The sequence below is a fragment of the Bactrocera oleae genome, chromosome 3 (genome assembly GCF_042242935.1).
Source record: "Bactrocera oleae isolate idBacOlea1 chromosome 3, idBacOlea1, whole genome shotgun sequence".
NCBI lineage: Eukaryota > Metazoa > Arthropoda > Insecta > Diptera > Tephritidae > Bactrocera > Bactrocera oleae.
In genome coordinates this window covers 23439600-23456696 of record NC_091537.1, presented here as the reverse complement: position 1 = coordinate 23456696, position 17097 = coordinate 23439600, and the positions used below count along the sequence as shown (strand labels likewise).

The window sequence follows — 17097 nt, the reverse complement described above, 5'->3', positions numbered from 1 at the left end:
TTTTAATTCGATATTTAACATTTTAAATAAATTAACGAAGAGCGTCCGTATTATTTATGGCAACTTAGAACTCTGTCAACGGAAAAAATATTAAAATTCACGCCGTGACTCTAAAAATAATTGGCAGAAACCGGAATGAACACAAAGTACTGTTATCGAGGATAGTGACTAGTTAGTGAAACCTATAAAAGGGATTTTTTTGGCTTTAAGCTTAGTCAATTGGTTCGTCCCTATTATTTCTGCCACCAGTGTGTGTTTACACGCTACAGTTGTTGTTGCCTCAAGTTTTATTTTCTCAACTGAACTTTTTTAGAGTTCATTCACCCACCGATTCGACGATGTAACAATGCAGTTATAATCTGGCAACAGCCAACGGATGGTTTGTGTTGTTGTTTTCACCCAATTTTTTCGTGCTTGGCAGCCGCCTTCGCAGTTCGGCAAGTTGCAAATGCATTCGTGCGGCAATTCTGCTAAGGTTTTTTATTTTTTTTTTACAATGTAATTTTTTTATACCCTGAACAGGTTATGTTAAGTTTGACGAAATTTGTAATATTATTGTATATAAATGATATGCATGATGTACGCTGTATATACGCGAACTGTTCCCTAAATTTTTGAGCTATCAATCTGGAATTTTGCACACGTCCTTTTCTCCCTAAGCAGCTTCTCGTTAGTCGGAACGGCCGTTATAGGACCACTATAACATTTAGTTGCGATACAAACTGAACGAACCAAATCATGTCCTTGTATGGAAAACTTTTTTACCTGACAAGATATCTTCAGGAATATCCGAAGAAATTTTCCAGATTGGACCACTATATCATATAGCTGCCGTATAAGTTGAACGTTCAAAATCGAGTTCTTGTATGGAATCTTTTTTATTTGTGAAGGTTTATATCTTCAATGCAACCTTTTTTCTTATTTTACTGTAGCATCGCTTGATTTGCCCGTGATTAGGGCATAATTAACAACAGCAACATCGCGCACACACTTGTTTTCCTGCTGCAAGCACACTTGGCATCATGTTGCTGGCGAGATGTTCGGCAACATTCCTCGTTTGCCTTTTATTTACATTTTCCTGTGTTCGTCAGCTGAGCGAATTTTCTTCTTTCCTTTGTTTACACTGTGCGTTTTCTTCAACTTCGCGTTTACGAGATTCAGGCTGCACGTGCTGTGATATTGCTATTTATTGTTTTTACTTTTGCTTCTGTCTTTGATTTTTTTTCAGCGCTTTGTCAACAACGCCGTCACAAGGTCTACACCACTCGCTCTTTGCTAAAATTAGCTGGTTCGCAATGTTGCAAGTCGCAAAGTTTCCACTTCTGACGTTTTGTTGTTGGTGATTACCGCCAGCGCTGTGCCTTGTTTCGTTGCCAAATTGGGTCACATATCGTGAAGTTGCTCGTGTGCAGTGGCGCATTTATTGCACGTTAACTTCCGTGGTGTTGTATTTGCTTTTTCATTTTCTGTAAAGCTTAATAGGCAGGTTGCAGTGACCTCAGATAAGTGAAAAGTCATCGTACCAGTTTTCTTCATCGTTATACCGTATATTAGAAAATGTGAAAAATTGCTGCTTTAGAGTTTCTGAAAATATTAATGGTCGACTTCATAACAATCTCTTTTCAAATACCAAAAGCTTTCCTCTTCGGCACCACCTTAATATACAACATTTGAGAGTAATCAGGAGTAATTAATAAAGGGTCAATTAGAAGTATAATGAGATATGCAATATACAGATATGGCTAGAAAAAAGAGGAGCGTCTGCATGTCTGATTGATTTAACTTTAATGGTTCAGGAGTATAAACTATGTGGGTTCAACCTATTAGGTTATGTGGCCATGCCCACTTCTAAGACACTTTCAGTTAGAGTTATGTTGCAAGACCGACCTTTTTATGGTGCCAAGGAACACGTGTACCAAGTTTTATTTGGATATCTAGATTAGTACTCAAGTATTTGCTTGCAACGACAGACAGACGGAGAGACAGTCAACCGAAATTCAAATCGTCTCGTCAAGACATCCAAAAAAATAGAATACTCTTTACCAACACTTTGTACTAGAGTTGCCCCGCTCACATCGGAACGGGACCGAGTAGGATCTCCATTAGTATATTGCGTTCTAACACGGAACCGCCGAAACGCTCCTGTGCGATTGCAAGATCATTTTGTCCCAGAGTAGAACGCAGGAGATCTACTGAACTGATTGCCCTTGCCAAAGTGCCAGGGAACATAGCCGAAATTGACATTACTAGTCTCAACAAATTTATGAAACAGGCTCAAAACACTTTGCCCATTTGTTAGGGTCTTATTATCTATAATATAGAAGTTACAGGTACCACAACCGCTCGGCGTTCCAAGTTGTCAAGGGAGATCTTTGTTAGGATCGATCTCTTAACCTAACCTAACCTACCAAAATGTTACGAAAGTGTAAAAATCCTAAACCTCGCCTTGGACTAACATCAATGCTGTTTGAATTGAAACTTCGATATGACCATTTCAGTGGGTACATTCAATCAATTTTAATGCTCTTAACCATCTAACAAATATTATAAAGTTATAATCAAAAGCAATAGTAAGAATGTTCAGCTTTGTTATGTATCTGAGTAAAAAAGTTATGGATATTCAGGCGCCTACACACCGAATATATATCGAGACACATAGGCACGCAAAACTTGTTGAGATTATGTAAGCGTGAATTGTTTATTAGTTTTTGGTGTTTTCATTCGCTTTTGTTTCTCCACGCACGCAATGACTGGGTTATGAAACAAACGAAGGAGAAGGTGGTTGGAAAAATACTTATTTGTGTTTGTCGAGTAGTGAAAACCTAAAGTGGCATGTGGCTATTTTGCGACCGAGTGAGGCACAAGGGACTTTGTGTAAGCAACAACAACGTGTGGAACGAAAGATGTGTGTGTGCATTTTCGCGGCCCACCCTTTCAGTGTATCGATTCAACGGCGCTGTCTGTACTGCTGGCGCCCACTTTTTCCTCACGTACGCATATTTTGACGGTGTTCTATTTTCTGACTGTCTTTTTGACCTCTGTGCTCTGTCGCCATCAAATAATGTAGAAGTTTGGCAATATCGTCGGAGTTTGTTTGCTTTGTATCATGTGTACACAAGAAGGCAGAGAGAGAAAATGACAGGTGATGAACTATAGCAAAATTGAAGCAAGAGAAAGAGACAAGGGAATAAAATAATTTACAGTAAATTCATAAAACACACACCATCACGGATATCAATTTATTTTATTTATATTTTAAATTATTGTTTTTGGCTTGCATTCTTTAATTTAAATTCAATTTTGCGACAATATTTTGCTGCATGGCATGGCAATTAAAATTTAATTACGCATCCAAGTGCGCTTTCAATTCAATTAATCGAAATATTAGAAAGATGGATGTATGTAAAAAGTGATGTGTGCATAAAATAAGCTCGACACGACAATAAAAGTGAATATAAAAACATAAAGATAATAATAAAGAAGCGAAACGCCATGAGCCGTTGACCCTTTTGACCTGCGTGTCGTAGTGAAAATTAATAAAAACCGACAGCGTCGACATAAATTTGACCCAAAAAAAATTATTTGTACTACATATACTTGTATGTAGTTATTTTTGGTTCTGAATAAAAATATTCGAAATATAGGGCTTGCCGTCTGTCCGTCTGCCGTATATACACGAACTAGTCCCTCAGTTTTTAAGATATCGATATTGAAGCTCGGAATCGCCGATATCAGACCGTAGCTTACATACTTAGCTGTCATACAAACTGAAGGATCAAAGTTATGTCATTGTATGGAATCTGTTATTTGTTATGGGTGCTATAAAATTTAACGTTTCCTTGTTTTTCAATTTATATATATAAGATATGACGGACAGCCGTCCTATGTAAATATAAAATATGCAGCATTATCAATTATTACCCGGACTAGTTCAGTTAAACTACGCGAGCTAATCAAATTGTTTCCTAATTTTGTACAACCTTTTTTCAATTCGTGTAAAGTTTGATCTCCATATGACAATTATTGGGTCTTCAACTAAGTATTTCCTTTTTTTAGGCGCAATTTAAGCAAGATTTTTTTATTGTGTAAAAAATTTTATCAAAATAAATATTCTCCATTTTGATCAAATACCTTTTGCCTTTTCTACTTTTTCACGAACACAAGTATTTGAGTGGCACAAAACATTCAGTGAAGGTCGTTAATTGGGGAGATCGAGTAGAGGTCGTAAAAGAGATGCTTGACAACGCAGCTGAAGACTCTATATGCATCAAACACATCATCATACCTGGTGACAACTTAGCGAATGGCGCTCTAAAAATGTACCGAAATCAAAAAACCCAACCGATAAATAAAATAATAATTAAGATTTTAATTAAAATGGGTGCAAATATATTTTTTGCAGCGCGGGTCAAATTTGAGCAGATGCTCCCCTGGCATCTGTTAGCCCAACCTGCTAAACTGCTAAAGGTTAAACACATATATAGATATGAGAACGGTAATCGGTAAATCCATACATAAATGAAAATCATACATCACTAAATGAATCGGTTTAAAAGGTAAATATATGTAGTTGCTAAGGATTGTGTGGTATACCCAGGTTTTTAATGAATAGTATTTCTTTTTTTTTAGAGACTCCATGAAGAATCATAAATTCTGGCAAACGTTTATTATTGTCATGTTATTTAATATTTTGAAAATATATCAAATATTATTTTCTATATGTATATCACTTCGATTTCGTACATATTTAGCGATACATTGACAAGCATGGGTGTAAATGGGTATCTTAGATAAGTCAGCAAATACTCACTTAATCGTGCAGCTTACCTGAAAAGAAATGAAATTGGTTACTGAAAATTCTATAAAATAACGAGTCATTAATAATTAAGACAAACTAAATTAGAAATATCTATAACAAAGCCAGTGTTTTAACATTCGTTTTAGCATTATGAAAAAGAACAATATTTTATTAAAATGTCACGTATAATTGAGGAATTTTGTGATCTCAGAATTCGATATTATTTTTTTTTTATAAAGCAGTGTTTATAAAGATCAAAGAAAAATTTTTAATGCAGTTGAATAAACTACACTCATTAGCACTCAATCATTGAGTCCCATTCACTTAGGTTAGGTTACATGGTCGATCTTAATAGGGATTTCAATTGCTGGATCCCAAAGCTTCTATAAAAGTGGTCAAAAAGACCCTCACAAATCGACAAAGCGCTTTGAGGCTATGTCTCCTGGTTCGCCAAAGGTATGACTGCCGAGTCAGTCTTGTAAAAGCTGGACAATGGATGAGGGAGTGCCTGTTTGTTTTCATCTAATCTTCTTCCATACAAATTTCGACAGTTTGGGTCCGATTGAATAGTAGTCTTACAGCATGAATGTCTATTGGCAATGTTCAGTAAGAACTCCTACGATTTCGGCAAGGTGAACTATGCTAAGAGTAAGTAGTACAGTAGATCTCTGAAAAGGATCTCGCAGTCGCGCAGAGGCGACTAAGCGCTCGCGAGGTCCTATGTGTTAGAATGCAGGATGACAATGGGCATCCAACTCGTTCCCATTCCAATGTGAGCGGGGTAAAGATACCTCTGTTGCTAGCTCATCGGCTTTGCAGTTTTCAGCGATTCCGCTATGGCCAGGCACCCAAACGAGTTAGATAACGAAGTAGATTGATGCTATATCTAGTGAGTTTAGAAAGTTCTTGACTAACTTTTAGCGCATAGTTTGCTAGCTTATCGCTAGTATTGCCGTTCTGCTGTCGCAGTGAATGCTCACCTCCTTCAAAGAAGCTGCACTTCAAAACAGTAAGTCTACTTCTACTTTAATAACAGCCACTTCTGCCTGAAAGACAGTATAATAGTACGGGAGCCCAAAGCTAAAAGCGGAGAGCTCCTTACAGAAGACTTCCCTTCCTAGCTTCCACCCATCACTGTGCCTCTCCTATAACGATTTTCCCCGGCCACATGTCACTCTTCGGTAAATGAGTCTTCAATAAAGAAGACAAATTATTTTTATTTTTAAAAATAATTATTTTTAACTCTGCATATATGTAAATTGTGACATTGCGCTTGCATTATATAGTATATATAAATAATTAATAGTGGAAAGTGTGAACAATAATTAGTGGCAATTTGATGTCGAAGAAATAGCGCTAATAATAATCGTAAGCTTGCTCAATGCAAATGAAATTTTACTAACTAATTGGAAGCAATTAATGCTACACTTCATTAATAGTACAAAATATTGCTCTTTCTAGATCTGTTGCTATATTTAACATATTGACGATAGGAATACTTTATTTCATTACTAGCATGTAAATGAACGGTATCTTTTATAAAGGCTGTTTTTGGAAATAACACATATATAATATAATAATTTGCAACAACAACAATGGTCGGGAACCAATATTAAGCTCGTTATCCGTTAGAAAAGGCGGCAAGGGATTTCTTGCATTTATGCGCTACAAGAATTAACAATGTAAAAAATTGTATACTAAACTGTTCAAAAAACTCATCAGATTACCACACCTCAGAATTAAAAAGTTTTTATACCCTGAACAGAGTTGTTTATAAGTTTGCCACAAAGTTTGTAACACACAGAAGGAAACGCCACAGATCCTATAAAATATATACATAAATGATCAGCATGATGAGCTGAGTTGATTTAGCCATGTCCGTCTGTCTGTCTGTATACACCCAAACTAGTCCCTCAAATTTTAAGCTATCGATTTGAGATGTTGCAACTGTTCTTTCCTCACTAAGAAACGGTCCATTTGTCGGAACGGCCGATATCGGAGCACTATAGCATATAACTGCCATACAAACTGAACAATTGGAATCAAGTGCTTGCATGGAAAATTTTTTATTTGACGAGGTATCTTCACGAAATTAAATCGGAATTAAGTTCTTGTAAGGAACCTTTGTATTATAACTTCGGAGTTAACGTTTTTTCTTGTTTCCGTATTTTTTAACATTTTTAGACAATAACATTTTTTAAACTTATATTATATATTAATTAATTTGAACATTTGTGTTTTATTTTAATAATAAGTCAACTTCGCCTTGTTGGGAATGATCTCAAGAATCCGATTGGGTAGCGATTTGTACAATTTTACAATATAATTTAAGAAAATTATACACCCAGCACTTTTAATATCTTTAATTAATTTCTATTTAAGCGGTCCTGCATGTTTCCGACGTTTTTTCCTTCAATCCCAGACTTTAAGCCCCAGACAGTGTGAATCGGTGTACTATCGTATCGTGGAAATTTTCTTACACGACTATGCAGTCGTTCCAGCTAATGTTTCTCCTTTCGACGATCATGGAATTAATAAATGTATCCATCATACCCTTTCAATTTAAATTTCGTTTCATCAGAAAAGACAACGTAACGCCAAGCAACTTGCAGGACTTGTGCTCCGGTGGAAAATCTAATCGTGTTTCTCTTCGAGCATAGTTAAGTTGTGGCTTTTTCTTTAGTTTTAATAACTTTAAATATAGAGCATTTCTTATCACCCTGTTAGCTGTAATATATAAGCTCATTTTAAAACGCGGATCTTGTCGGTCGATGAATGAGGCTTGGATGCTTTTCTCTACATTGCTCAGTTGTCAACAACGGAAATCATTTTATTATTTCGACTATACCCCGACTTATTATGCAAGAAATTGTATTATTAATTTTCCTACAACCGAGAGCGATTCTCCTTTACCCATATTAAAGACAATACAGCACTTGAATAATAGAAAATATTTGGTGTGAATAAGTATTCAAACTCCGAAGATAAATGCAAGACAAATTGCTTGTGCTAACCTGATGAAGCAAAATAAAGTACACTTTTTGACTAAAAAAAAACAGAAAATAGCAAAAATGGTATAACGGTATCATTCTTATTGCATGTCCTCTTTACCAATAACTATTCATACAAAGATGATAAAATCACAAAACAATAAAGTAACTACAGGTTTTGGTGGCGCGCAGTGTAAGTACAGTAAGAGACAAATCACGAATCACGAATATACATACGTAGATAGTTAGTCGCTTGTTATTGATCAAATTGATATCAGTCTGGCAATATTTCTCTATTTTAAACTCTTAAGTAGTGCATTAATTACCAGCTGGTAATGCTTTTTTAGAAGTAACGGGACTTTTACTATTTTTTTGAATAGAAGCAAACAGAATGAGCGTGTAAACAGTTTTGTTCGGGGTTAAATTGAGGGCAAAATAAAGAAGTTCAAGTTTAATACGAGAAAGATAAATATAATCTTTTTAATTATTTATAACCCAAAAAATATGAAATATAGCAGTTTAAAAACTTTTTAGTTGTCTTATGGTGGGAAAAGCCGTAAATTCTACTTTGGAGAAAAACGTGCTGGAAGATACAAAAAATTGTGTTTCTTACCCAGAAATCGCTAAAAAATTTACATTTCTCTTCGACCTATCAATAAAATGATTAATAGTGGCACGAAGGGGTGGAGGCTATCTGCAGGAAGTGCCCCAACTGTTGCACGAATTGGCAGGCGCTTAATTGCTACAGGAGCAACAAAAACCGCTGTGGAAACTAATAAAGTCATTAGAGAGCTCCAGGGAGTAAATGTCAGTGAGAGAATACGCATATGCCTGAAAAATAACTTAATTGGTAAGCACCGTAAGCCCCGATTAGAGTTCGCCAACAAATATAAACACTTCACCATCAATTATTGGAAGAAAGTTACCTGCTCCGATGAAACTAAAATTAATCGAATAGGATCATATAGGTGCGAATAGACATGGATTTACAAACAGTTTGGTGTACATGATCGCAACATACGCCAAACAATGAAATTTGATGGTTTTGGAGTGTTTTTGCGAAAATGAGCTGCGTGTACTTCGGTGGATCGATGGTACAAGGCGTGCCATAGACTATATTGATATTCTGGAGGTCTCATGTCTTCCAAATCTAAATATACTCGGACTCGAACGTAGGCAAAAAGACATTTTCATACAGGCTAACGATCCGAAACATACCGCAAAAATTACCAAATTGTGGGATCAAACGGCTCGACTAGACAAGAAAGCTGCAGGTACAATAAAGAAGAAAGACAAATACATACATAGATACGTACACACATGACAGTAGGCTGCCAGATTATTAACATATTTCCACTGAGATCAATGGCCCCACAAATACAAAAAATGTATACTAAGGTCTAGGCAAATTCATATCCAAATGTAAGATGACAACTTTATAAATCAGCGATTATGAAGAAGAGCGACGGATTGCGCCTTATAAATGTAATAACCACGCGGCCCCATTTTAACTCAACCCATAAAGCTACCAGACTGTAGACAAAAGTGCAAAAATTGTTTGGATAACATACGAATGGGTGTGTGTGTGTGAAGTTGAAGAGACAAGTGGGTATACAATTTCATTGGAATTTCAAGCAAATGTTAATCGACGGCTATGAATGCACTGGATTGTTTGCTAAAGTTGACTGGGGACTTACTAGACAGCATTACTGTCAACTGACTCATCGGCGATTCCCTTGCAATAGCAGTAAAAAAAAAAAAGAATATCTACAACAACAATGCAATCTGCAAACGCAAGCTAATTCACAAGCTGGTGAAAAGGGAAGCATTTAGTAGACATGTAATAAAAAAGTAATAATTGTAAAACTATTTATTTAAAAGAAAGAGATTGGAATAATGGGAAAACAAAAAATAATCAAACCAACCAAGGTGTTTACTAGTGTAAAAGGGATCAATAACTGACTTAAGGGGTTGGGTAGTTAGAATTTTCCAAAACTCAACTTTTTGCATTTTAAAGTTTAATATCTTAGAAATATTCTCTGAAAATTTTAAGTTAATCCGACATATACTTTTCAAGTTAGTCGATAATTAGCAAAGGGATGTCGGGCGCTCTGGAACGTTACTGTAAAACTTCAATTGCGTTTTTCTCAAAGCTATGGTTTTTAAACTGGTGAGCACTGTAGCTCAAGTCTTATTAACCTTATTTAATGATGCTAGGTTTTTACTTGAAAATAAAATAATTTACTGGCAAAAAAAATTGGCATCGCTATTTATAAAAGAGGATATTGAAAAATTCCACGACAGACTTTTAAAGCAGTTTGTTTACTTCACGAATAGACAACAAACCCGGCTTCCATTGTGTGCTCAGAGGTGCTGATGAAGTGAGCACACCTCGCATGTGAAATATAATATCATTTGAGCTGGTTAACAGGAAAATAAATTATGGAAGACAATAATGCGACAAAACCGTGAACTCGCCTACGCGGCGCGATTGAGTCATTGTCCAGCCGCTAGCAGATGATTTATGTTATTAACACTTGCGCTATAAATACCGGCTAAATATAATATATTCAACACTTTTACCATGGGCAGCCGAACATTATTGTCACGCATCATTATTTTCAACTGTCATGGTTCTCAGACAGTTTGATGATATAAATTATTTTACTTACGCTCTTCTCTTATATTTCTTACCGCAAAATGTGATCTTAAAAAGTTATCAGCGACTTAAATAAATCAAAATATAAAGGAGGCAATAAATGTATGCTGTCGAAATTTTAAGTGTACTAATTTCGTGGTTTTCATATTCACTTTGCACCTGCAAGCAATTCGCTTTTCGTGACAGAGTATCACACATAAAGCAGTGTTAAGAAACACAGGATAAATTCGTAAAAGTCGGTATTCATCTGTATATTATAAAGAACAAGAAAAAGCATTGACTTCGGTTGAACCGAAGCTATAATACCCTTCACAAATAACAAAGTTTCCATACAAGGACTTGATTTTGATCGTGCAGATTGTATGGCAGCTATATGCTATAGTGATCCGATATCGGCCGTTACGATAAATGAGCAGCGTCTTATAGAGAAAGGACGTGTGCAAAATTTCAGATCAATATGTAAAAAACTAAGAAACTAGATCGCATATATAAAGACGGACATGGCTAAATCGACTCAGCTTTTAACGCTGATCATTTATACGTTGGTTGCATTATATATTTCGGGATTTGACAACTCTAGTATTGCAGTCTGGCGACTCACAACTTTATCGTAAGGTTTAACATTTTTGATTTTATACATTCTCAGAACGGTTTGACATACGAGCGCTATTTGTTTTGTTTACAGTAACTTAAAATATTCATCTCAGCCAAAAAATGGAAATAAATCGCAAACATTTCCGCGTTCAGTTGTTGATGCTGTGCGCAAACTGATATTGCAGGATCTCATGTGACCTATCGTGAGATGGAGATAACTATGGGCAGTAGTGGGACCAGCATGCATTGGATCTCACACAATTTTGTCAATCGTTTAAAGTATCCGATAGTGGAAACACGTCTATGACAACGTGACAGGTTATGAATCGTGGATTTACACAAAAGGGCCCAGCAGACGGCAGTATGGGTGTTTCCAGTTTTTTTGGGAAAACTACACATGTCGCAACCATACCACTAGAACAACGCATAACAGTAAATTCTGAGTGGTATACAGCAATTCGTATGCCAGTTGTCTTTCAAGAAATCAGGAAAACCAATCATCGAAGACGGATCACTCTTCACCAATGCGAGCTCTCACACATCGACTGAAGCAACTGCATTTTTGAGCACCTGATGATGATGGGTCATCCACCGTATAGCCCTGACTTAGCATCGCATGACTTCGTTTTATTCCCGTAAGTAAAAAATGTGTTCAGAACGCATGTTTTGGAATTACCTCAATCTGAGTGCCAAAATTGTTTCGACAACCAATTAAAACGATTTTCAATGATTAATATTTGTTTTTGTACTATAATCCCGAAATACAAAAGGCATATTTTATAGGGTCTCTAACGTTTTGTTTTAAGTGTTACAAACTTCGTGGCAAACCCTGAAAGGGTCAATATCTGAGTGAATCCTTATCATCATATTAAACAATTTCCAATTTTACGTCCTATTTAATTGGTTTATTAGCTAAGATGAATCTATAATGCTGAAATCTTCCTTTCCTCTTCCCCTTTTGGAAATTTAATGTTATGTAAATACACATTCACAGCCCCTTTACGCACCTATTGAGTGACCCGTGACCCTCATCAAAACCCGAAGTAGTATTATATGTGGTCGCCATCAAGTTCAATACGTCGTTAACGTGTTTATAACACTTGTTGACTGATAGCAAATTTGTTGTAGCCGATTTTAATAAACATGAAACACATTTCATCCAAACACGAACCGATTTGGTCGACTGATGGTCATGCAACAGCACTGCGGTTATCAGTTAAAGCAGTCATTTTGTAGAAGTAAAAAAATTATAAACTTAAAATGTGTCCAAGTAAACATGTCATTAAATATTTATGATGCTCCGAATTCACTGTCATTATTTTATGCTTTTTTGTGATTTAAATCTTCGTAAATATGTTAGCAGTTAGTTTAGTTTCTTTTTGCCATAATTTTATTTATGTTTTTTATGACTAAGTGTCTTAATTACACTAAGTGTTTGGTTCTAACATGCAAATACAAAAACAACCTGTACAATCTACAAGCCAACTGATATTGATTGTACCGCGCTACTGTTCGAAAACAAAAATATGACATGTTGCCACCAACAACTAACATGTCGCATACCTATACCTTATCATTTGATAAAAAATTTACTGATAACTCCAGAAGCACAAAGTAAAAATAACTCGTTTTAGTCGGTGAGAAATGAAAATTAGGAAAACTTCAAAGTCTATGGTTTCAAATACTTTACTTTCAACAATGAAGGAGTGAAGTCTACTAGAAGGGAGGTTTCTGATATTTCTTTAGACAGATATAAGTATAATCAGTGGATGCCCGACTCTGTTTTAGGGACATAGGCGAAGAACTGTAAGCGATTTGGTAAGTAACGGAAATATTGTAATAGGTGCAGAAGAACCTAAAGTTTTTAGTTAAATTTTGTATCACAAAATTTTAATTAACTTTACACAGTAAAAGCATTTAAAAACAAGAAAAAACGGCTGCATTAAAGCTATAATACCTTTCAAAGGTGAATTTCTTAAACCATAAAGGGTATAAAAAAATCTTTATCTGGATTTTTATCGATCACTTAGTATGGCATCTATATGCTATAGTACAATAGTCCGATCCAAACAGTTTGTTCGGAACTTGTAACTTGAATTGCCTTGGATAATAATCCATGCTGAATTTTGTGAAAGTACATTGTGACCAGAAAGTTTCCGGAAATTATAAATAAAATGAAAAATGTTTAATCTTCATCAATATTTATTTTGTCGTCTTCAAAATATGCTCCTTCAGCGATACAGATATGCCACCTCTTTTTCCAATCATCAAAACATGCTTTGTAGGCGATGTCCGGGATCGCCTTCAGTTCCCTCTGCGAATTTTCTTTTACGGCCTCAATCATGTCGAAACAGGTTCCAGGGAGTGGCAACTTGAGTTTTGAAAACAAAAAAGGGCGCATGGGGCCAAATCCGGTGAATACGGTGTTGAACGTGTTTTTGGTCTTAAAATCGTTCTCAACTAATCTGTTTGCAAAACATTCAGCTTTTATGAAACAAGCCGAGCATTGACGCGTCTCGTGCCCAAATTATCGATCAAAATCAAACGAGCTGCTTCACGGCCGATGTTTATCTTACGTGCTATCTCTCTAACACTCGCATGACGATTTTCGAGCACGATTTCCTTCACTATTTTTAATGTTATCGTCAGTAGTAGACGTCGAAGGACGACCGGAACGAGGCATGTCTTCGACGGTTTCTGTACCATCCGTAAAAATTTGGCAACATTTACGAATTATTACGAACAAAACAGCTATGCGCACGATGGATGTCACGTTTATAGAACTTTGATCAAAAGCCGAAAAGCTTTTACTAGTGATACAACTAAAAATTTGGGCGCTCATAACTAGGATAATAGAATATATGGTATGTACGTAAGTATATACATTATAAGTATATAAAAAACAAAACAACTTTTTTAAACCCACAAGTGGATATAAGCCCTTAAACCTCTCTTATTGTTGGATAAAGCGTGAAATCGGTGACATCTGTCTTTGGCATCCAACTTCAGAGTCCTTCATACACATGCTATTGTAAGTGTTTAGAGGTAGAATTGCTTGTTTCGGACAAATATTTATCTTAAACATGCATTTATTCTAATTTTAAACAACCGTTTGACCTTTTCCAAATACTTATGTACATATGTACATACTTCAAGTGAAATCAGTTAAAAGTCACTTTATATCACAGACGCAAACTCTCAAAACAGCACGATTAGTGCGACTAAAATTTCAATCAGCGCTCATTAGCACACATTAAACGGATATGACGGATGTACGAGTGCTCGCATGGAAGCTGAATTCGCTCTTAGATTAATTTCAATAGGTCAGTGTATGATTACACGAAAAAAGTTACGCGTAATTGCTATAAATTACATCCCGGTACGACGGCCGCGGAGAGGAAAGCTAATAATAACGGAATGCCATATGTTGCGAGATGGGAATAATTATTATTAAGTGTACATACATATGTACTTACTCGTATGTTTATACGCAAAAAGAGGCCCGCGTTCAGCTGGCAGAATAACGGTACGCAGAGCTGTGAGAACGACGCATACGAGCCCACTGGCAATGACAACGCTGATAAAACAATGTACATAATTAAATATGGACAAATGTGTATATATACAGTACTGGACAAAAAAATAAAAACACAAAAAAACTAAAACCCAGTAATATTCGATTGGAAATTATTTTATAACGACATAGTTTATGTTAAAATTTTGCTTAGGAAAGGTGGCATCTCATGCGCTAAAAAATTGACTCTTCAGTTAATAATTTCTGGCAATTTCTAGACTACTGTTAATGTGAAGCGTGTGAAGGGGGACAATAAAATAAAAACAAAAAAACAAATCGGTTATATATCGGTAAGCCTCGCAAAACTACATGCGCAAACGATAATTTCATAAGAATCTATCGTTTCGGGGCCCATTCAAGTCCTCTGCTGCAATTGGGGAGAACAGCTCGTAAAGTGTCGAACGTGAGTTCGCTAAAGCTCATATCGAGTGGTATGGCCCAATAAATGCAAAAAAAATATCGCAAAGTACTATGAACAGACAAAAGCAAGTTAAATTTAGTTGGAAGCGAGAATAAACGTTGGGTAAGGTATCCGAAAAATACAGCATTTAACCGAAACTAAACTGCAAAAACATCTAAGCATGGAGGTGGAAGCATCATGGTATGGGAATGCTTCTTCTGTGTGAGTTCTCTGTATTGGATAAAAGAGACGATGGACAAATTTGTTTTCATCCATATACTCTGTGAAGTTATGCTTCTTTTTGCCGAGTGGAAGATGATATGTACGTTTTAAAAGGACAACGACCCTAAACATATGTCGGTCCATGCACGAAATCGGTTTCTTCATAATAAATAGACGTTTTAATTTTGACCTTCTCGATTTTCAGACCTAAATCCAATAGAGAACCTGTGGAGCATTGTCAAAGAAAAGGTTTCAAGCATCAGGTCAAAAAAAAGAAGAATTGTTAAGAATTTTTTAAGGAGCATAGTATTACATACCCTAGACTACTTGTAAAAAGATATTTATCTATATTCAGTTTGATCGCTCAGTTTACATGGCAGCTACATATATGCTATAGTGGTGTGGTGTGGTATGCTATAGGATTTGAACAATATTTTTGGAGATTGTACAAATACTTTGGAAAATAATTTAAGCAAAATTTCGTGAAGATATCTTGACAAATAACAAAGTTTTCTATACAAGAACTTGATTCCGATTGAGTTGAGTTTTTATGGCTGCTATAGGCTATAGTGGTCGGATATCGGCGGTTCTGACAAATGACCAGCTTCTTAGTGAGAATAGGACTCGTGGAAAATTTCAGGTCGCTATCTCTGACTGAGGGACTAGTTCGCGGATATACCGACAGACAGGCAGACGGGCATGGCTAAGTCGACTCAGCTCGTCACGCTGATCATTTATACTTATATGTATTGTTTATAATGCAATAAATATGTACTTATATACTTTGTAGGGCCTTCGAGGTTTCGTCTTCTGGGTGTTGCAAACATCGTGAAAAACTTGATATACCCTGTTTGGGGTGTAACAATGGCTATATAACAAAATATTGAATAATATTTATCAAACATTTGAAGTGTTCTTATTATATGGTCTGACACTGTATATGTGTTTGAGTTGTCATATGTAAGCGGATACCAGCGTGCGCTCGCATCCTCATAAATTCTAATCAAATTAATAAAATCAAACAAAAGCGGCAGTGGCAGCCGCACCGCCACAAAAAACGCCCACACGCTGTCGCTTCGGCGCAAAAGACATATTTGCGTAGTTGCCACATTAACCCGTAAACAGCTTGAGATGCCAGCGAATATAAATAACATACACACACACACAAACAACTTATTTATATGTATGAGCATGTGTACACAAATTATCGCCGAGAGGAAAGGTGCGCGGAAAGACCCGCTGGACTGGCAACAGCAGCAGCTCGCTGCAAGTGACAATTGAACGCTTCCTGTGGTGGCGAAGCGTCGTGTCGCACAACAATTCGCATTTTAGGCAGCTGCTGAACGCATTTAAAAAGCACTAAAGCGGGAACAACAACAAGCTTTTAATAAACATTAATTTGGCATTTTATTTATACAGGCGAATGCGCAAAGCAACAACAACAACGTTAACAAACAATAACAACAATGCTTTAATTTCTTTATCATTTCATTTAATTTTATTGTTTGGCTTAAGTTTTGCACCGTTTTCGCTTTCGCATAGCTGTTATTGTTTTTGATTTTCTGTTCATATTTCTCGCGCGCTCACAATAAGCTCGCAAAAGTACACAATGCAAAATCGGCGTAAACGATATGCCTCAGCACGCTTGATTAACCTTGTTTACGTGACCGACCGATCGGCCAGCTGCGAAGTGCGAGCTGCGATGAGTTGAAAAGAACCAGCCGCATTTCCTCGCCCAATGGGCTGCACATAACTTCGGGGTGCGGGGTGCTAGGCAGGTACGAAGCACGTACAAACATGTGTACATTGTGTTGTTGTTGCTGCAAATGATTGTCGTTGTCAAAAGCCGTCGGCAATGAA

General features: G+C 36.3%; 1 protein-coding gene across 10 annotated transcripts in view; it reads right to left on the bottom strand.

Annotated features, from left to right (window-relative positions):
* sky (GTPase-activating protein skywalker) overlaps positions 1 to 17097 on the bottom strand; it is a 127912-nt gene that overhangs the window by 95370 nt on the left and 15445 nt on the right. For 2 of the 10 annotated variants that reach the window (XM_070106262.1, XM_070106263.1), the window contains one exon: positions 4811 to 4827. The exons of the other annotated variants lie outside the window; for them this stretch is intronic. The gene's annotated coding sequence lies outside the window, so the exon portion shown is untranslated. The remainder of the gene's footprint in view (positions 1 to 4810; positions 4828 to 17097) is intronic. 10 annotated transcript variants of the gene reach the window in all.